General features: G+C 36.1%; 1 long non-coding RNA gene and 1 pseudogene across 1 annotated transcript in view; one reads left to right on the top strand and one right to left on the bottom strand.

Annotated features, from left to right (window-relative positions):
- Nucleotides 1-21,963, top strand: part of LOC140611708 (uncharacterized) — a 159,320-nt gene that overhangs the window by 41,761 nt on the left and 95,596 nt on the right. The window lies entirely within an intron of this gene.
- LOC140611548 (dihydrofolate reductase pseudogene) lies at nucleotides 20,894-21,566 on the bottom strand (annotated as a pseudogene).

Raw genomic sequence — 21,963 nt, 5'->3', positions numbered from 1 at the left:
GCTGAATACTCAAATAGTTGGTATTCAAATATTGTTGGCCAAATAGACTATTCTACAACTCAAATTTAGTAACAAAATAGAAAGGTTATGTGCAGGTTTAGTTATCTGTCTTTGTTGGACTATGGTAGAGGAGGGGATAATGCTTAGGAATGCCAGAGAGTGGTAAAAGGCTATAACCCAAGGGATGCAATTCTTGGAAGAGAAACCTTCCTACTGAGCATGAGATGATCATGTTAATTAACTAAGTTTAGTGCAGCGGGGGAACCATGATAGAGAAGTCTTCTCTGTGGAGTTATAGTCTTGACAATAAGAATACTTTAAGTGAATTAGGTAAAGAGCATAAGACATTGCATAATCATTAAAGAAAGAGAATCTGTTTAATTTCATAAAAGCATATAACATAAAATCTTTTTAAAAAAAATTAGTATGAAATACCCAGAAGTAATATTTGAATAACTGGGGTTTTCCAGTGGAAGGAAGAATTTATATTGAAAATGTCAACATCACAAAGTGAAGAAAAATTGTTTAGAACTATTCATTGTTGCAAGCAGGCACAGTCTGGCAAAGATTATATATCCTGAGCAAGAAGAATTTTTGGTGATTTGAATCAAGAGGACACTGTGACTTGTTTATAAGAGGTGCTCAGTATGTATTTGTTGAATGGATAAAATAAAAATATGTTAAGTAACTAAACGAACTGGTGAATAAATGAAAGACATGGTTGTATATTCCATTTGGTAAGTCTTTCTCCAAGATGGATTAGTTGCCTTTCCGCAGGCTCCCATACTATCATGTACATGCACCTATCTTATCTAACGGTATTCTATGCTCTTCTACTAAACCATAAGCTACTTAAGGGTAGGAACTAATTATTCTTCTTCATGATAACTCCAGTACTGACCATGGAAGCTTGAACATAGTAGACATTCAAGAACTGGTTGTGTAAATGAATGGCATTACTTGAAGGAGTACTAGCTTAACACAAATGTTAACATTATACATGCAAGAGTTAAAGAAGTACTTTTAAAGAAATACTTGAATAACATGTAGGAAGTTTATCACAGAGATATAGGACAGGAGCAGCAGCACAATTTGGACACTTTTATTACTATAGTTTGAGCATACATTTAGATTGGAACATAGATTGTTACGATGCAGAGTGAACAATTCCTCTCCTGGAAATGACAGCTAGAGAATTGAGGATGGAGACAGGCTTTTTACTGAAATCACAGTAGGATAGTGTCCTTCCCACCACCCAACTCCCAAATTGTCCAGACTCTCAGATTAAACATGGATTATTTCTTCAAAAATTTTTCCCAGAGGAAAGCCAGCATCTATCTCCCCCTACTGGTGTCATGTTAAGAGTGATGTTTGACTTTTTTTTTTTTTTTCTTTTAACTGAGAAATGTTTTAATTAAGATGAATATTTTCATTTGTTATTTAGAAAAAAAAGTTCTTACGCTTAATGAAGTTTAGGCGTCCTGCAGTGGAGGTTTGTGTTGCAATGAGCTTTACCAAGATCTAGAGTATAAATTGTTTTATCACAGATGAGGAGTAAATATAGTTGCTAGTGCATCTGCAATGAACAGATTTATATGATAGCAGATTATAATTGGCTGACACAATAAAGAGTTAAAAAACTTTTTATTATAGGAAAATTCAAACATGCACAAAAGAGAGAAAAACAGAATGAACTCCCAGGTACCCATTATCTAGTTCCAACAAACAAGTCATAACCAAGCTTGTTTCATTCTTTTACTTCTCCAAGGTCCTACATCCAGATCATTTTGAAGGACAGTCCAAGCAATCACTTCATCTGTAAATACTTTAGTATGTACCTAGAAGGTAAAGATGCATAAAATAGCCTCATATTACCATTTTTATGTCTATCCAAAATAAGCAATAGTTAAACCAGCAAAAATCCAGTGTACAAATTTCCACAATTGTTTTAAAATTGTAATTATTCATTTCATAGTTTTTTTGAAACAGGCTTTTAAAAAAGGCTATAGATTATAATTATTGGATATATTCCTTAAATCTCATGGGATTGATGAGATTTAAGTTTCTTCCTCGATCAATTTTTTTGGGTAATATTTTTGTTAACAAAACTATGTCATTTTTTTTCTGAATAGTGTTCCACAACCTGGAATTTGCTGACTGGATCCCCGTGGTGTTGTGTAACACATTCCTCTGTCCCCTGTATTTCCTGTAAATTGGTAGTTAGATCCAGAGGCTTAATTTTATTCAGGTTTGATTTATTTTTTTGGTGAGGTGCTGTTGTGTACTTCTATCACACAATGTCTGGCAGCAAACGAAGTTCATTGTCTAGAGTAGACTTTCTAGAGCAGCACTTTCCAGTAGAAATTTCTGTGGTGATAGACATGCTCTATGTTAGGACTGTGTATGGTCTATATCTGTACTTAATATCTATTCTATATCTACATATGGTAGCCAGTGGGCACTTGTGGCTCTTAAATGTGGCTAGGGTGATTGAGAAGCTATATTTTTAGTTATTAAACTTTTAATTACTTTACATTTAAATGTAAATAGCCCTGTGTGACCGGTAGCTACCCTATTGGGTAGTATAGCTGTAGACCCATTAATTCATTAAAGGCTGCCAAATAATAATATGATTATTCTATTATTTTTAAAAGTGTATTTGTCGTAATATTTATTTTTATTTTTTTTTGTTGTAATATTTTTGTAAAGAGAAATTTCCTCTTATGTTGCTATCATGAGGTTTATTTATTTATTTTTTAAAAAAGATTTTATTTATTTATTCATGAGAGACACAGACAGAGAGAGAGTAAGGCAGAGACACAGGCAGAGGGAGAAGCAGGCTCCATGCAGAAGCCTGATGTGGGACTAGATCCCGGGACTCCAGGATCATGCCTTGGACCGAAGGCAGGCACTAAACCGCTGAGCCACCCAGGGATCCCCTATCATGAGGTTTAGATCCTACAGAAAAGGTTGAAAAGTTGCTTAATTCTTCTTTTGTGTTTATCAGTTGTGAAAATACTGAGTTTTAATAAGTGAATAGTAATTTGAACTGCTCTCTGTAACCTTGGGCTGTATATTAGGGGAGTTATACCTGTGGTAGAGCTATCAGTTGGGGCCTTGCTTATAGACAGGTGGAGTGAAGAGAGTGTTCTCAAAAGTTTTAAATCTCAAACTCCTTGCAACCCCACACTTCTGCCACCTGCAGTTCAAACCTCTGCTATGTGAGGCCTCAGAGCTCATGCCTGCTGCTTTCTGTGTGGACCAGTTTCACAGGAATGGCCCATGGGGCAGTGCTTCTGCAGGGCAAGAAAAGCTGGCTCTGGACAGAAGCAAAACCAGGTCAGCAAACTCTTCTGAGTCAAGAAAGGACTTGCCTTTTAGAAAGGCTAAAAATTCAACTTAACATGTACTTGAAGCTGTTTTTACTTTTCTAAGCAGGCTACTCTTAGAGTACTAAGCTGTAGGTGGAAACTGAGGTGTCCCAGGCTACACTGTCTAACACTCAAAGATTTGGCTATGAAAAAGAATGGCCAGACTAAACACAGCCCAGTCATACCAAGAGGGCAAGAAGACTAAAAATTAGCTGCTGATTTGTCAGTCTTTTATTAATGAAAGATTTTGCTTTTGTTTTTCGTGTATTACCACCCTACCTAGGGAGGTGGCTTTCTTGCTTTGGGTTTTTATTGTATGAAGTTGCTTGTGAAATTTGTATATTTAAACAAAATGTAATATCTGTTGGATGCTAAAGCCCCTTGCTGGATAATAAGTTGTTTATTATGTAGGCATTACATATTTTCCTAGTGTCTTATTTTTAGTTTTTCTTAGAGTCTTGAAGGGTTGGGTTTAAGATGAGTGAGGCACTCAACTCGGGGTCAAAATTTAAGGGGGTTTCAAAAACTTCAGTAATGGAGATAAATGCTATTTTAATGCAATGTTAAAAAAATCAAGATTAATGCAAAAAACTTCTGCACGATAAACACTGTATGAAAATTTTATATAAAGGTGGGTGTGATCCCACACTTGAACAACTCTGCCTCACTTGCCTCACCCTAATCCTGGCCCTTCAATAAGACTTTATTTAAAAATCAGGCAGCTAGCCAATGAGGCATAGTTTGTTCATTTCTAAAAATATATTAAACTATTACTACAATTAAGGCATTTTTTGGCACCCCCTTACATTTTGGCATTCTATTCTTGGCCCTGTTTTGGAGCTAAACTTAGAGATGGTTAAATCCCACTATATCACTTCTCCAGGTAAGGCTTATGTGAAAGCTCATGGTTGAACAGATAAGAAATAATAGGGTTGAGATTTGTAATGGTTTTGTGTCCTCTACCTCCCCAGTTACATTTTTGAGGATAAGACTCTTGACTCATTATTTTTCAGTGATACAATGGTATGTGTAGAGTAGACTCCTTGATACTTCTACTTGCTATTGTCCTGCTATCTGAATTTCATTAGTTATCTGTGTGACCTTAAAGAAGATATTTTTTATTATTTTAATCTGGGTCTACATGACACTCAATTTTGGGTCAATTCAATGAAAACAAGAAGAGAGAGAGGATTGAAATGAAGAGAAAAGAAAACAAAATCCTGAAGCCAAAAACTAGTTGTGTGCCACTACACGGGCAAAAATAGTTGATTAAACATTTGAATTTTTATTTTTATTTATTTTTTATTAACTGGTTTGTGGTGTTGTATAGATAACAGACAGAGATTGCCAATGTTCAAGAAAAAGTAATCTGCCTAGTAGGAGTTTGTAGAATTAATCAACAAAAACTGAATGAGATCTGCAAAGGATATTCTGTTTTGGATTTGGTAATTATTATACCATCTGGTTAATGTTTCCTCATTTTCTTAAGAGGTGGCAAAAGGGGGATGCCTGGGTGGCTCAGCGGTTGAGCATCTGCTTTCCGCCCAGGGTATGATCCTGAAGACCCGGGATCGAGTCCCATATCGGGCTCCCTGCGTGGAGCCTGCTTCTCCCTCTGCCTGTGTCTCTGCCTCTCTCTCTCTCCCTCCTTCTCTCTCTCTCTCTCCCTGTGTGTCTCTCATGAATAAATAAAATCTTTAAAAAAATTAAAAAAATAAACTTGTAAAAAAAAGAGGTGGCAAAAGGTAAAAACTTTCAGTCTAGTAACATCTACATAAAATAGGAAAAAGGTACGGGTGGAGGTGGTAGGGGACAGGGAAGGGAGGAGCTGGAGGAGAGGAAAGCACAGTCATCTTATATGGTTTTTTGGTTAAAACTGGGAAAGATTTGTGGGTTTCACATCAGTCAACTTTCATTATTCTTGTTCTCATCTTCTTTGATTCACATGGTTTCAGTTTCTTTCCAAACATCTTTGGTTCAAAACTTTATGGTCTTGAAACAGAGCAGTCGAAAAATGTTGACAAAAAGTTTTGGAAGCAAACACTGAATTTTGTACAACTTTACTAGCACTTATTTCTAGTGTGAAAGATGGTGCTACTATGCAATAAATGTGGGTTAGGAATGTTTATGTCATTGTTATGTAGCTACTTAAGCAGAGAAATAAGACCATGATGTTAGTATGTTTGCAGAAGATGAACTTATTGGAGAGCAATGAAATAGAGATTTTCTACATATTCCTTAAGGGACAGAGGCATATTTTATTGTGTGGAAAATAGGATTTCCCTGAACTGGAGGAGAGGTAGCTGTATTGCATACCACTGGCTCGCATTTTATATTGGATTTTAAAAATAGTAACTTAAAAAAGTTTAGGCTATCTTTTGAAGCTCTAGTGAGATGAAATAGGATGAAAGAGGAAAATTACTGAGAGATAGTGTTGGCCTTAAAAAAATAAAAGTGTATTTCCTTGTGGAATCATCATTAGATGGATAGCATCTAATCTAATCATTTGGCTTACTTGTCTACTAACCCTATGATAGAGAATGAACTCATAAGCCAATTCATTGCATGCATTATATATACTAACACACCGAAGGAAAATGAACTATTGTTAACATCCAGAGGTCTTTATGGGGTGACTAAGGCGCTGGCTTTATAATGTCAGTAAGCAGATTTCCTATTTCTAGGAGCTGAGAACTAAAATGAAAAGAAAAGGACATCTGAAAAAGAGTAAGCAGACAAAAGGTAATCATGCTAGGTGCATACAGGATACAATAGAAATGACATCATCACTCATTCAGAGTTCATTAATAAGTGTCTACTGAGGAGAGAGAAAGGAAAGAAAATGTATTTATCCCCAGACACTGTAATAAATACTTTCCCTATATTCTCTCAATTATAGTCAAATGGAGAGCATAACGCTGAGGCATCTGATAGAAATATGTACAGATGAAGGAGGAGACTGGCTTTCATTCAGGAAGGAATGGCACGAGAAATAGGGAATAGGTCAGTGGGACAGAAGTGGAAGATTTTCAAAATGTAATTTTGGAAGGTTGGCTAAGCTGGAACTGTACTGTGAAGGACATCTTAGGGCAAGCAAAGGCATGCTCGCTTTTTAATGTAGATAAAGGAAACCTGAGAAGATTCTGAGCAGACAGCGAGCTACCCAGGAGCTGTGAATGGCAGAGCAGAATGAGTGTGGGACATACTGGGGTCACTTTGCCACACAGTGAGAGGCAGAGCAGGCTCAGCTTGGAGTGTGGCACTCTTTTAAGGCTCTTTTGGAGTAAACTTTCCTAGAATAGGCTTGCCTAGTAGTGATTTATTTTATTGATTTAATTATTAACAATTCAGGTTCACAATCATTTTCTCTGGTTTGCAGTCCATCTAAAAGCATCTGATTATGTGAAATAAGTGTTGAATAAATAAGACATTAAGCATTTAGAATATGCTAACATTTAGTGATAGTTTGTGGTGAGGTTTGAGGAAAAGCAAACAGGAGTATTGTTCTCTTCCTCGTATTAAAAACAATTTCTTGAAAGGAATAGGATTTCGGGAGGTCCTTGAAGTGAGGAGGGATGACCTCTATGACACTTTTGAAAGAGCAAAGGTATTTATTTGCTTCCTCCATTTCCAGTCCACTGGAGCCCTGCTGTCCCTTATAGCCAGACCACCCTCCATTCCACTCCAACCACTCTCTTGAAGATTTGTAATAAAATCATCTTTCCCCTTTCCTTGTTCTTCTTAAACCTCTTGCAGCATTTTGAACCACTGTTCACCTCCTCTCTTCTCTCTAGCCACATTTCTCTGTATCTCTGGATCAGATTCCTCATTTTACTTCCTGACAGGCTTCTCAGGCATCAGCCCTCAGCGATTCTCCTATTATTAACATTCTCAAGGGATAAACAGTTCTAGAAGCTTTAGAATCTTCAAATTTGCAAGAACTTCTAAGAGATATCCTTTTCTCCACAAAATATGATTTTTGGACCTGCTGAGGCATTTGCCAAAATAAGTTAAGGGCTTGCTCTTATTTTCACATAAAGTACAGGTGTTGGCTTCAGCGTCCCCCATTCAGGGAAGGTATTCTCTGTGGGACAATGTCAGGCTCCAGGGTGATATGTTCCTGAGGTACCTCATACTCCTCTTTTATGACAGACATCTTGTCTGAAACTGGTTATTTGTAACTCACTGAGGACATGAAGTGTGTCATAGGAATTCACAGCTGTACCCCTAAGACTTAGCCCAGGCATGCATTAGGAACTCAAAGACCATTTTTTTTGTTGGTTAATTGATTGAGTGATTGTATTCAGCGGTATATGTGTTTTACCTAATATTTCATTGAAGAGACATCATTTCCTTAGATATCCTTGCTTTTGTGTTATTTCCTCATTCACACATCTAATTCAGTTTCTCTTCGGGACTATTTTTCTGTATAAGAAATTTTTTTAAAAAATCATTCTATGAGCATTACTTTGTGCAGATAGAGGAGAAACCTGGAACAAAATCTCAAAAAAAAAAAAAAAATCTCTGCAGAAGAGTGCATGCAAGGCTTGAGGCCAGGCTCACAGACCCGTTAATCTTCCAATTTTAGCAAAATCTCAAATCACTGTGTGTCTTGGGCCTTCAGGTTTACTCCCAAGTGCTCAAAATCACAAATTTTAAGTCTACTCTTTTTTTTTTTTATTAAATATATCCATACAATTCACATTTTCTCTCGGGAAAGTCAATGGCTGCAACCCTTGTTTGTGTATCTCTAACTCAATCCTTTCATGTGAATCCACCATGTATCTGATTACAAAACGATGTATACTTTGGCTTGTGAAGTTCAGCACCTAAGGATTGTAGTTGAATGTTGTTGTGGTGCAGGGAGGCGTGAGAACTGGGTTCTACACTTGGCACTAAAGAAGCAGTGACTGGGTTTCTTTGGGGGAAAGGGAAGGTCAGTCTCCGACGTGCTCAGAGGCTGAGTGAGTTTAGGGGTAGCGAGGGGCTGAAGTAGTCACTTAAGGGATTTTCTTTCAAAATGTGGCTTGAGCTTACTTAAGCATCACATAGAGGAATGAACTACCCAAGAGAGTTTGGAACACAAAGGTGATGATAGTACCACACCAGGCGACGGAATATCTATTTTCTTGGTGAAATACACAAAACAGAGAGATTTATACTCTGGTCAAATTTCTTCCTCTCAAGCTTGGAGGGAAAAATATTCCATATTCATGGTCTCTGATATAACATTTTACTCGGGTGGTCAAAAGGGATTTATATCATTTGTTGCAAAATATCACAGTGTTATTTTTATAAGAACAAGGCAGAGTAGGGATGGGATTCTTAGGTGCCACCTGGTTTTCACACTTTGGCTGAAGTAAAATTTAATTGAGTTTTCAAAGGCAGGAAAATATTCTGTTGCTGGGAAATATAGCATAAAGGATTTCTGCAAGCTTCCTCTGGGTTTTTCTTGCAAGTTTTAAATGAGGATTTTCTGCCAATTTTCTAGCAGAAGCAGAGGAGACATAGCAGTTTTGCTGGTGGTTTTGATTATGGATTGTCTATATGGCATCAATAAAAATAACTAGACCTAGGTCTGATGGGCACTGAACTTGCTTAAAATGCTAATAAAAATTACAAGAGAAGGGAATAAATCTTAAATTTTAAATATTTTTTCTTATAATACATATGGAAAGACTATTTCTCAGTATTTTAGTGTTAAAAGTACAATAACTGGAGAAGAATATGTTCTCTTCAAAGTGCCAATAAAAATGCAAAATGTCATTTTCCAGTGCAATTCGGCCTGAAATCAACCTGTTTTATGGTAATTATGGGCTCTGGCACCAGAACATAGCAGAGCTTTAGAAAGATTGAATGAGTGATTGAGTCCAATCTCCTTAAATGTGAAACATATGAAATGATTTGTGTAAAGTAAAAACCAGAAAGCATTGTCACCCTCCCCACCCCAACCTATGCATAAAACTTCATTAATGCCTGTGGTAGTCATACCAGCATGAGGCAGTAGGTGAGAAAAACATTTTCAGGATAATAGAAGTAGTGTAGGAAAAATCTCTCATGTGGTGGAAGGGAAGTTTCTTATATAGGTAGAAATTGTGAGAAAGAGATAATGATGCTCAAAGTGGGTGAAAAGTGCCTTTCATTGGCAAGATTCTAGTATATCACTATGAAAGGAAAACCATATATATTTCTCATAACCACTATGGTGTCAGGCATAAGGACCTAATAATGTATCATCATATGCCATATGGCAGCTTATCATGAGGTGGCTACTCAAGCCAAGAGAAACGTGGCAACACTTCTCACTTTCCTCCCTGTTTCCAGTGTAACCTGAGCTCCTCATGATCCAGGTGTCCTGGCATAGGCATTGCCTTAGATCGATTTTTGTCTATATAATGGGAGAAATATCAAAATATTTAAATCATTTAAATCATTTAAATCATGGTGTTCAGGTGCCCCATTTTGTAGACCCAAATATAGTAGTGTCCGAATCTTCATAGGTTTCTTTTTAAAATCAAAATTATATATGTTTAAAGAATCAATTTTTCTGTGAATTTTGTTACACAAACCCATCAGCCCCTATACTCCCCTTTGATTTTTCCTCCTTCTCAGAGGTCATTGTTTTCAACAAAGCCAGCCCATCCTCTGTACTAATGTCAACATCTTCAAATGACAGGTTCCTATTACTGCTTCTTAATATTTCATGTTTTGACATTGATTATTACTTGCCTCTGAAAGGAAGGAGAATTTAGCTCTCACAATCCCCTATCACGTGCACACATCCCTTGTGATCCTACATTTTTAGGATATATAATTTTTGCTTGGTTAAGTATTGGGAATTTATATTTTTATGATTAGGTAAATACTATTTAAACTGAGCCATGCAGTTTTTTTTTTTTTTTTCAAGTGATTCCTTTTTCTTTCTTACACAACTTACTATTTTCCTTGGAATTAATAATTGTCTTGGTTTTCTGATTGATTGTGTATTTGTTTTTTTAAAATTTTAATTTAAAAAATTTTTTTTAAACAGTGGGTTTATTTATTTTTTTAATTTTTATTTAGTTATGATAGTCACACAGAAAGAGAGAGGCAGAGACACAGGCAGAGGGAGAAGCAGGCTCCATGCACCGGGAGCCCGATGTGGGATTTGATCCCGAGTCTCCAGGATCGCGCCCTGGGCCAAAGGCAGGCGCCAAACCGCTGCGCCACCCAGGGATCCCTAATTTAAATTTTTTAAGTGGAAATTTTGTTAGTTAACTTACAGTGCAATATTGGTTTCTGGAGTAGAGTTCAGTGATTCATCACTTACATATAACATCCGGTGCTTATTACAAGTGCCTTCCTTAATGCCCATCACCCATCTAGCCCATCCCCCACCCATCTGCCTCTATCAACCTTCAGTTTGTTCTCTATCCTTAAGAGTCACTTATGGCTTGTTTCCCTTTCCTTTTTTTCTTTCTCTCCTTCCCATATGTTTATATTTTTTTTCTTAAATTCCACAGGTGAGTGAAGTCATATGGTATTTGTCTTTCTTTGATTGACTTATTTTACTTAGCATAATACACTCTAGCTCCATCCACGGCATTACAAATGCAAAGATTTCATTCTTTTTGATGGCTGAATGGTATATATATATGTATATCACACATATATACCACATCTTTTTTTATCCATTTTGATTGATTGTGTATTTGATTGGTGTTCTGTATTCTTTTTTTTTTTTTTTTTAAAGATTTGATTGGTGTTCTGTATTCTTACCAACGGCAAACTCTAGGTCATTTTCCTAATTCTCCTTTCAGTACATTGTAACATATGAAATATTCTTGGAGAATCTCTCTGGGCTTGAGACACTGCACTTTTCTTTTGATTATTCACCATCATAATGTGACTTCTCTTTGTTTCTCTTGGATATTAGTCTTCTTGTTTCCTGAAACCACATCTTCCTCTTTTTTGGTTTGTTTTCTTGTTTTGGTTAACACAGTTTCCAGTGCTTGTTTGAAAAAGAGTGCATGAAATATACATATTTTGAGACCTTGTGCAAAAAATATTTGTTTGTATTGAGCTATAGTTGACATACAACATTATATTAATCTCAGATGCGTAACCTAAAGATTCAGTATTTGTATACCTTAAGAAGTGAGTCAAGAAGTCTAGTTAACATCTAGTCACTATACATAGTTATAAGAATTTTTTTCTTGTGACAAAAACTTTCAAGATTTGCTTTCCTAGTAACTTTCAAATATGCAATATAGCATTATTAACTATAGTTGCCATAATATACATTACATCCCTATGAGTTATTTATTTTATAATTGGAAGTTTGTACTTTTTGACTCCTCCTTCACACATTTCACCTACTCTGCAACCACTGCTTTTGGTAACCACCGATCTGTTCTCTGTACCTATGAGCCTTTTTTTCTTCTTTTTTTTAGATTCCACATGTATAAGTGAGATCGTAAATTGTCTTTCTCTGTCTGACTTACTTAGCATAATGCTTACAAGGTCCACCCATATTGTTGCCAATGGCAAGATTTCATTCTTTTTTTATGGCTGAATAATAGTGCATTGTGTACCACATTTTTTTATCCAGTCATCCATCAATGGACTCTTAGGTTGTCATCCATTATGTGCATTATTATTCTGGTAAATAATGCTGCAATGAACATGGGGATGCATTTATCTTTTCAAGTTAATGTTTTTTATTTTCTTCAGATAAATATCTACAAGTGGAATTGCTGGGTCATATAGTAGTTCTATTTTTAAATTTTTTTGAGGAATCTCCATATTGCTTATCATAGCAGCTGAACAAATATAATTCCTACCAGTAGTGCATAAGGGTTCTCTTTTTCCACATCCTTGCCAGCTTGTTGCCACTTGTTATTTTTTGTCTTTTAGATAATAGCCACCCTAACAAGTGTGAGGTGATATCTCATTGTAGTTTTAATCTCCATATCTTTGATGATCAGTGATATGGAGCATCTTTTACATATTGTTGGCCATCTGTATGTCTTAAATATTTTTATTTTATCCTTTTGCTTTCCTGGGAGTTTGACACAGAACTCTTGGTTGAAAATAACGGTCTTTCAGAAATTTAGGTCATTGTTCCATTTTCTTTTTGCTTCTAATGTTTATAGTAGATAATTCTGATGCTATTAAAACTCCCAGTTCTTTGTTTTTGACACATTCCTTTCTCCTCACTGCTCTGAATCTTTGTCCTTAATATGGTAAAACTTTATGAGAATATGCAGTAATGTATACCTGTTTGTGTGTTTGATTTTAATCTGAAAAATCATATCCTTTATTTTTGGTAAATTTTCTTTGTTCTTCATTTCTAAAACTACTATTAGTTGGATGATGGTTCTCTTGGACTACTTCTTTGATTTTCTTATTTTTTTCCCCTTATTCTCTCAGAGTCTATCTCTCGTCTTTATTTTTAAATTTATTATTCTGGGAGTTTTCTTAGCTTTATACTCTAATACATCTATTGATTTTCATTTCTACTAAAAGACTTTTAAAAATTTCCAGAGTTCTTTTAGTTTCTATTGATGTATCTATTTAAACTATTTTTGTTTCAGAGATACAAAACCTTTTCTTATGTTTCTGAGGATATTAATGGTTTTGTAGTTTTCTTTTGCTGCTTGTATGGTTATTTGTTTTTCCAAGCTTCTTGCCCCCCCTCCCAATTGTATCTGTTTCTTTCTTTCTTTCTTTCTTTCTTTCTTTCTTTCTTTCTTTCTTTTTTATTTATTTATTCATGAGAGACACACAGAGAGAGGCAGAGATAGGGGCAGAGGGAGAAGCAGGCTCCATGCAGGGAGCCCGATGTGGGACATGATCCTGGGTCTCTAGGACCATGCCCCAGGCTGAAGGCAGTGCTAAACTGCTGAGGCACCCGGGCTGCCCTGCATCTTTCATAATAGAGATATTCCTCAAAAGTCTGATGATCTCAGGCACCTGGGTGACTCAGTCAGTTAAGCATTCAACTCCTGTTTTTGGCTCAAGTCATGATCTCAGGGTTGTGAGATCGAGCCTCTTGATGAGCTCTGTGCTGGGGTGTGGAGCCTGCTTAGGAGTCTCTCTCCCTCTGCCCCTTCCCACTCCCCCCCCCCCCCCCCCCCCCCCCCGTCTCAAAAATACAGAACAAGGGCAGTCCGGGTGGCTCAGTGGTTTAGTGCCACCTTCAGTCCAAGGCCTGATTCTGGAGACCTGGGATGGAGTCCCAGGTCAGGCTCCCTGCATAGAGCCTGCTTCTCCCTCTGCCTGTGTCTCTGCCTCTCTCTCTCTTTTTGTGTCTCTCATGAATAAATAAATAAAATCTTTTTTAAAAAAAAGGAAAAGTAAACAAAACAAAACCGATGATCTTTGGTTGTCTGTTCATATTATAAGTGGAGTACTAAAAACTGGAAATAATTTTGTTTTCTCTAACATGATATTCTAGGGACAAGAATAAACCTTTCCTCTGAAAGTAATCTAAAATGTTGGATAAAAATAATCTAGAATGCAATCATGTACTAATACCATAAGAGGGTATTCAGAGTAGGTACTGAGTAAAAGGAGGCACTCAGAGGTAAGCATAGCAGTGAAGATGGCTTTCATCTTGAAGATGATTACTGAACCTGAGCTCAGATGATGAAGGTCAAAGCCCAGGGCCTACCCAAGTTTCCTATGAGGAGGTATCCTTAAAGTTGGGATTATAAGGACTACCCCATCTGAATAAGGTTGGATACAGCCTTCCTTTTTTCTCCACTTCCAAGTGAAAACTTCAAGAAAATCTGTCTCAGACATTGATACTGGTAAAGAGGAAAAAATCTCTAAGAATTTATAATCATAGTTAACTCTTATGTGGATATGCAGCTTGAATAATACTAGCTAGGTGAAATACTATTTTCTGAGAAAATAACTGTCAACCTAGAATTCTCTATCCAGTGAAAATTATCATTCAAAAGTGAAGATAAAATAAAGACATTTTTTAAAGAAAACTGATAAGAATCTCTTTATAAGCAGTATGCAGTTAAATGAAAACATCAAACATTTATAAAAACTAGCTACATATTGAGCTATAAAACAAATTCCAATAAATTTTAAAACTGGATGTTACACAGATCCCATTCTGTGATAACCAACCAATACTTAGAAAAACTCCCTATTTTTAAAAATAAAGAAAAAAATACTTCTAAATACTTCATGAGTCAAATTAAAAGTCATGATTGATTTTTAATAATTAAAAAGAACTAAACATTATAAAAAATAGAACTAAACATTATAAAAAATACAACATACAAATTTACAGTCTTAAGTGCTTGCATTATAAAAGGAAGGATAAAAATTAATAAAGTTCCATCTTAAGAAATTAGAGAAGTAACAGCAAAATAGCCCCAAAGAAAACAGGAGAAAGGAAGTAATACAACAGAAATATTCATGGAAGAGTAAGTAAAATTCAATGGTAATATTTTTTTTTAATTTTTATTTATTTATGATAGTCACACAGAGAGAGAGAGAGAGAGAGGCAGAGACATAGGCAGAGGGAGAAGCAGGCTCCATGCACTGGGAGCCTGACATGGGATTCGATCCCAGGTCTCCAGGATCGTGCCCTGGGCCAAAGGAAGGCGCCAAACCACTGTGCCACCCAGGGATCCCTCAATGGTAATATTAATAAAGTAGTTGTCTTATTTTTTTCAGAGACTAAATTGACAAATATCTGGTTAGGTTAATCAAGGCAAAAAGGACAGAATGCACAAGTATCCAATAATGGGCATAGAATGGGCAATGGATTTATGGTGCTATAAATAACAACAAATAATAAAAAGCTGTTCTCAAGAACTTTATGCCAAAAATGTTGAAAACTTAGATGAAATGACCAAGTACACTGAAAAAACTGACTCAAGAAGAGATAGAAAACTGGAGTAATATGATAACCTTTAAAGATGTCAAACTAGTAGCTAAAAAATTTTCCTACAAAGAAATCACAAAGACCAGACACTTTATTTATTTTTAATTTTTTTAAATTTATTTTTTTAAGATTTTATTTATTCATTCATTAGAGACACACAGAGAGAGATGCAGAGATATAGGCAGAGGGAGAAGCAGGCTCCATGCAGGGAGCCAGATGCAGGACTCGATCCCAGGACTCCAGGATCATGCCCTGGGCTGAAGGCAGGTGCCAAACTGCTGAGCCACCTAGACATTTTATATTAAAGAGTTATTGCAATCACTTAAAGCATTAGTAATTCCAATATTGTGCAAATTTTTCCAAGGCACATAAAAATCAGGAGATCAGTTACTTATTTGGTTGGTCTAGCATAACCCTGGCAACAAAAACTCAACAAAGAGAGAATAAAGAATATAAATGATCAGACTCATTCAAAAACATACATACCAGATTCTTAAGCAAAACATTAGTAAAGCCAAATCCAACAATGTATTAGAATTGACCATGAGTATAAATTTGGTTTAGCATTAGAGAATCAATTGATCTTGGGAGTGTCTGGGTGGCTCAGTCGGTTAAGCATCTGACTTTTGATTTTGGCTCAGGTCATGAAATTGAGCCTTGTGTTGGGCTCTGCACTCAGCAGTAAGTCTGCTTCAGATTCTCTCCCTCTCCTTTTCCCTCTCCCTCTGCCCTTCCTTCCACTTGTGGTTTCTCTCTAAAATAAATAATAATAAACAAATATAATCTTAAGAAAATAAAACCCATTAATGTCTTACAGTTTGAAGAAAAAAGTCATACAATCATTTCAATAAGAAAGAAAAGGCATTTGATAAAACTCAACATCCAATTATGGTAAAAAACTTAGCAAAGTGGGAATTAAAGGCATACTTCTGGTAAAAGGTGGCAAAACCCCCCTATACTAAATATAATGGTAAATTGTGAAATATTGAATACATCCTCAATACTACTAGGAATAAAACAAGAATGTTTTAACATTGTATTTGTAACCTTAGTTCAATAAGGCAAGAAAAAGAAATACATTTCATAAAGATAGGAAGAAGGAAAGAAAACTATTATTTGAAGATGATCTAATTTGTATGCCTAGACAATTCCCAAGAGTCCACAGTTAAATTGTCAGTTTTATAAGAAAGCATCTCAAAATTGTTTTTCTATAAATGAACAACAAACATTTAACAAATGAAATTTTTAATTGTCACTTACAGTAGTGTGAAAGGATCAAGTACCTAGAAATAAATATAAACTTTATGTGAGAGCTTTATGGAAAAAATGATAAATTGAAAGACAAAAGATCTCAAATAAAAGAGACATTTCATGCTCAAGGGTTGGAAGAATCAAACTTCCAGTAAGTTTCTTTTTTTTGAAAACTGACAAGCTGATTTTAGTATTTGTATACAAGTGTTAAGATCTGGAAAAGCTAAGACATTTTTGATAAGAATAATGTGCAGTGATTTAGTACCAAATGTACTATAGTAGTAAAATTAGTTTGGTATGATCACAGAAATAAGCAGGACAGTGGAACAACAAAAAACCCCTCAGAAATCTATCAATACCTGGATACTTGATTTATGATAGCAGTGGAATACCCTTAGTGGGAAAGGGTATATTTTTCATAATTTTCTGAAATGATTGGCTATCAAAATGAAAATTATAGAATTGGAATATGGCCTCACACCATTCAACGAAAATCAATTCCAGATAGATTAAACATCTCAGTCTTTAAAACTTTTAGAAGAAAATATAGGAAAACTATTTCTCTTTTACTTTTTTTCTCTTCCTCTTCTTTCTGATATGATACTTTCTATGAGTATAGAATTCTGGGTTGGTGGTCTTTTCTTTCATAATTTTGAACATATTCCATTGTTTCTGTTGAGAATTTAGTTTTCATTCTAATTGTTACTTGAAGGTACTGTTTTTTGTTTTTTTTTCCTTTGCTTTCAAGTTTTCTAGGCTTAGGATAATGCTGTCTTTTTCCTGAAAGTGCTTTGTAGTTTCTTCTAGTTTCTTCTTCTGTGGCCACTAGCATTCTAGATCACCTCGATTCAGTTTTGGAAATTGAAATTGACTACAGGTTAACTTTAGTTCCTATGATACCTTCTTTACTTTTGACCATCTTACTTAAGACACATTCTTTCAGCAATGCAATCACCAAGAAGGAGATTCACTGGAATCCATACTCCTTTGATCACCAAGAGTTTGAATATCTGTCTTCTTAGCCCTTCTGTACTTTCACACATAGTCCTATCTCAATATTCTAATCACTTGAGTGTATCTTAATAAAGCTTTGTTGCTTATTGCTGTATACCTCACACACTAGTTTTTTTTCTTCAAATTTTTATTTAAATTCCAGTTAACACCATAATTAGTCTTTAAAGCATTTCTTTCTGAATTATGACACTTAAGCATATTATTGTGTGATTTTCTTTCTGTCTGCATATTATATCATTTAGTATCTCATTCACTATTCCCTGATAGGCATTTGCAGTTTTGGTTCTTCATTTTTTTACTAAAATAAAGAATACTACATTAAACTTACAATTAAAGAGATCATATATCTCTTCACTCTTTTTCTTGGGTAGACTCTGAGAAGTATAATTACGGAATATTATGGACATCATGACACACACAGTCAGTTTGCTTTGTAGAAGGCTTTACTAATTGGCAGGTCTGACCAGCAGAAACAAAGTTGTCAGTCCCACCATACACAAACCAGCATTGAAAAAGTTTTGGTCAATCTAAATGGCAAATCTTTTTTAAAAAATATTTTATTAAAAAAATAAAAAATATTGTATTCATTTATTCATGAGAGACACAGAGGTAGACAGAGACAGAGACACAGGCAGAAGGAGAAGCAGGCTCCATGCAGGGAGCCCGTCGTGGGACTCGATCCCAGGTCTCCAGGATCATGTCCTGGGCTGGAGGTGGTGCTAAACCACTGAGCCACCAAGGCTGTCCCTAAATGGCAAATCTAAGAGACCCAAAAGCCTCTTGTTTCTCTATAATTTTCTTTTCTTTTTTTTAAGGTTTTATTTATTTATTCATGAGAGACACAGAGAAAGAGGCAGAGAAAGAAGCAGGTTCCCTGTGGGGAGTCTGATGTGGGACTCCATCCTAGGACCTGGGGATCACGACCTGGGCCAGAGGCAGACACTCAACCACTGAGCCACCCACGTGGCCCCCAATTTGCTTTTCTTTGATTATTAATGAGATTGAATACCTTTTTATAAGTTTATACACTATTTGAGTTTTCTCTTATGTGAAAATCCTTTTTGTGTCCTTTGCTCTTTTTGTTTTGTTTTGTTTCTATTATGATGTTTGTGTTTTTCATGTTCTGATTTTCTAATGGGGAATATAGCTACCAGATGGTTTCTTAATAGTACACTTTCCTTCCTCTACTGGATAGACATATTTCACTAAGGCAGCACATCAGCTATAGGGGAAAACAAGTGCTTTTTCTACTTCCACTGTGATTGGTCATAGGACAGTTTTTTTGTGTAATTTTCTAATTATGCTTGTGTATTACCTAGGTGACAGTAAGGAGTTTGGATTTCAAGTTTGAGAAGAACTACAGAAATTATTATTTAGACATTAGTTATACCCAGGTTTCCCCATCATTAAAAACCTTCAATTGTTATTCATGTTCTTTGAATATCCTCTAAACTACTTAGTACAACCTGAACAGCCTGATACCAGCCCGCTCTCTCCAACTCCATCTGGAGTCATCCTCTTCTTTGTTTACATGACTCAATAGTATAGGTTTCATTCAGCTCTTAAATCACACTTCTTTTTGGGCTCACAGCCTTTGTACATGCAATTCCTGCCACCTGGTGTGTCCTTTTAACTTACCTTTTGCTGAGCGAACTCCTCATATTAAGTCTCAAATTAAGCATCACTTCCCCTCCTACTTTTTTTCTCCCTCTTGACTCTTTCTTCTTTTTTTCTTTCAAGGATTTTATTTTTTATTTTAGAGAGAGAGAGAGAGAGAGATAGAGAGAGAGCATGAGCAGGCGGAAGGGGCAGAGGGAGAGGGAGAGGGAGAGGGAGAAGCAGGCTCCCTCTCCCTGCTCAGCAGGAAGCTTCATGCAGGGCTTGATTCCAGGATCCTGGGATCATGACCTGAGTCCAAGGCAAACAATCAACTGACTGAACCACCCAGGCACCCCTCAGGATCTATCTTTTAGCACACCTTTGACATGTGGTCTCCAGGAAGTCTGCTCTGCCTCTGGAATTTTGCTCAATAGAATTCTGGAAGCCAACCAGATTTTGCTAGTTAGATGCACTTTTGTGATATTTGGAAGAGAGGAAGTGAGGCAGAAGTGATTTTGCTACCTCTGATGGTAATCAAGGTCATGGAGACATGAATGCTAGGAGGAATTTTAAGTGGCTGGAATCAGTTTTCCTGGGTCTACTGGTTTCTGAGATTAAAGTAGTTGGTAAGCCTATTGACACTCTACTTGATCTGTGTAATTTAAAGGTTGAAGTTGCAATAGTTGTAGAGCTGCATTCAGTGTCCTAGTGTTTGATCACCCATTTCATGAGTTATTTATTTTTTTATTTTTTAAAAAAGATTGTATTTATTTATTTATGAGAGACAGAGAGAGAGAGGCAGAGACATAGGCAGAGGGAGAAGCAGGCTTCATGTAGGGACTCAATCCCAGGACTCCAGGATCACGCTCTAGGCTGAAGGCAGATGTTCAACCACTGAGCCACCAAGGTGCCCTGGGTCCATCTCTTTATTTAGGATTAATTTCTAGAAGTGGAAGCCCTGGGTCCAAACCCAGAATATTGTGAATTTTAATTGATATTGCTAACTTAAACTCTAAAAAGTTTATATTAATTTACAAGGCAAAAAAAAGCTATTTCTTTGGATACCTAACAATCCACATCTTTGCTAACATGATGGGTAAAATGTGTTTTAATTTTCATTTTTTTTAATTCAGCGAAGTTTAATTTAGTTTCCATCTTCATAATTTTGGTTTCTAGCATTATCCATTTCCAATTCATTACCTTCTTAATTTCTAATTTTAGCCATGTGCTGTTATTACTCTTTTTTATAAGGAACAGCCTATTCTTCTTACATCATAACATCCCATGGAATCTCACTGAAGATCTAAAACAGTTTTTAGAGGTCTCAGACATTTCTTTTTAATCTTTAAAAAGGTAGTGTCCTACCTGCCTTTTTACTATCCCTATGGAATTATTAGAGTTCTCAACTTACTGATTTCCTGAGTGAACAGAACTTTTTCAGAAGTGTGATATAGATAGAGAAATCAAAGTTCCTATTTTGATCTAATTTTCTTTTAGTATTTGAGCCCTCGCTTTTCTGTTTTTAACCCATTTCTGAGTTTTGGACAAATCTGTCTAGTCCTATCTTTGTAAGTCCTGGTTTCAACTCATGCTCTGAGGGATTGTCTCTCTTTGGCTCTTGGTAGATATGCTACCCTAGGCAGGTACTGGTCCTTGATGGGCAACACACAGTTATAGCAAGAAATGTTTCACAAATGATGTCTGATATGGTCTAGTTAAGATTAATAAAATCACACTGCTTAGAAAGAATTATCCATTGACTTAGAGTCAACAAAAGTTTTTTTTTTTTTCTAATATTAAAATATAGATAGAATTGTTTGGTCGGGGGGGAACTAACTTGAAATAAATCAAAAAATATCTTCACATTAATCGTTCTTCTCATATACTTCAAATTTGTACTTAATGCCTTTCTCCTCCTGGACATCAGAAAGAACACCTGGGTATTCTGGCAGAAGTTTATATTTCTCCAAATCAATTTCTGGGAAAAATGTGTCACCTTCAAATTCATGCATAATCCTTGTCACAAATAGTCTAAGATGGCCTGGTTTGTTCATGGCTTCCTTATAAACAGAACTGCCTCCCACTATCCAAACCATGTCCACTTTATTTGCTAATTCTGGTTGCTCAGTAAGTTTTAAAGCATCATCCAGACTTTTGGCAAGAAAATGAGCTCCTTGTGGAGGTTCCTTGAGGTCTCTGCTGAGAACTATATTAATTCTGTCCTTTAAAGGTCGATTCTTCTCAGGAATAGAGAACCATGTCTTCCTACCCATAATCACCAAATTCTGTTTACCTTCCACGGAGGAGTTCGTGGTCATTCTTTGGAAACACTTGAATTCATTCCTGAGCGGGGGCCAGGGCAGGTCCCCGTTCCTGCCAATGCCCAGGTTCTGGGACACGGCGACGATGCAGTTCAGCGTGCACCATGGCTGCGGCCCCATTTCATGTTATTGAGAGGCAGGCAGTTGCTGAGGCTTTCTGATTTCTATAGTACAGCCACTGTGATATGTTTTTGAATTCAATATGTCCAGAGGCAGACTCCTAACTCCTGATGTTCTAGACATTCCAATTATTTCAAAAGCAGTTTATTCCCTGAATTAACTATTTTATTGCTTACAATAGCTAGAACATTTTTGTTTCTTGGGTTGAAACCCCATGGATACAATATTTAATAGTAGGAGTGGGGTTATGGAAATAGGCCTTTAAAGACAGGAAATTGGTATTTGTTGTCTGACCCTTGGATTTGAATGCCATTACTATCTGGTTACCACTGGAAAACGAAATACTAGTAGTTCATGGCATGTAGTTGCAAAAAAACAAAAAACAAAACAAAAAACA

This window comes from Canis lupus, chromosome 20 (genome assembly GCF_048164855.1).
Source record: "Canis lupus baileyi chromosome 20, mCanLup2.hap1, whole genome shotgun sequence".
NCBI classification, from domain to species: domain Eukaryota; kingdom Metazoa; phylum Chordata; class Mammalia; order Carnivora; family Canidae; genus Canis; species Canis lupus.
The sequence above is the reverse complement of the archived record's forward strand: the minus strand, read 5'-3'. Positions and strand labels throughout refer to the sequence as shown.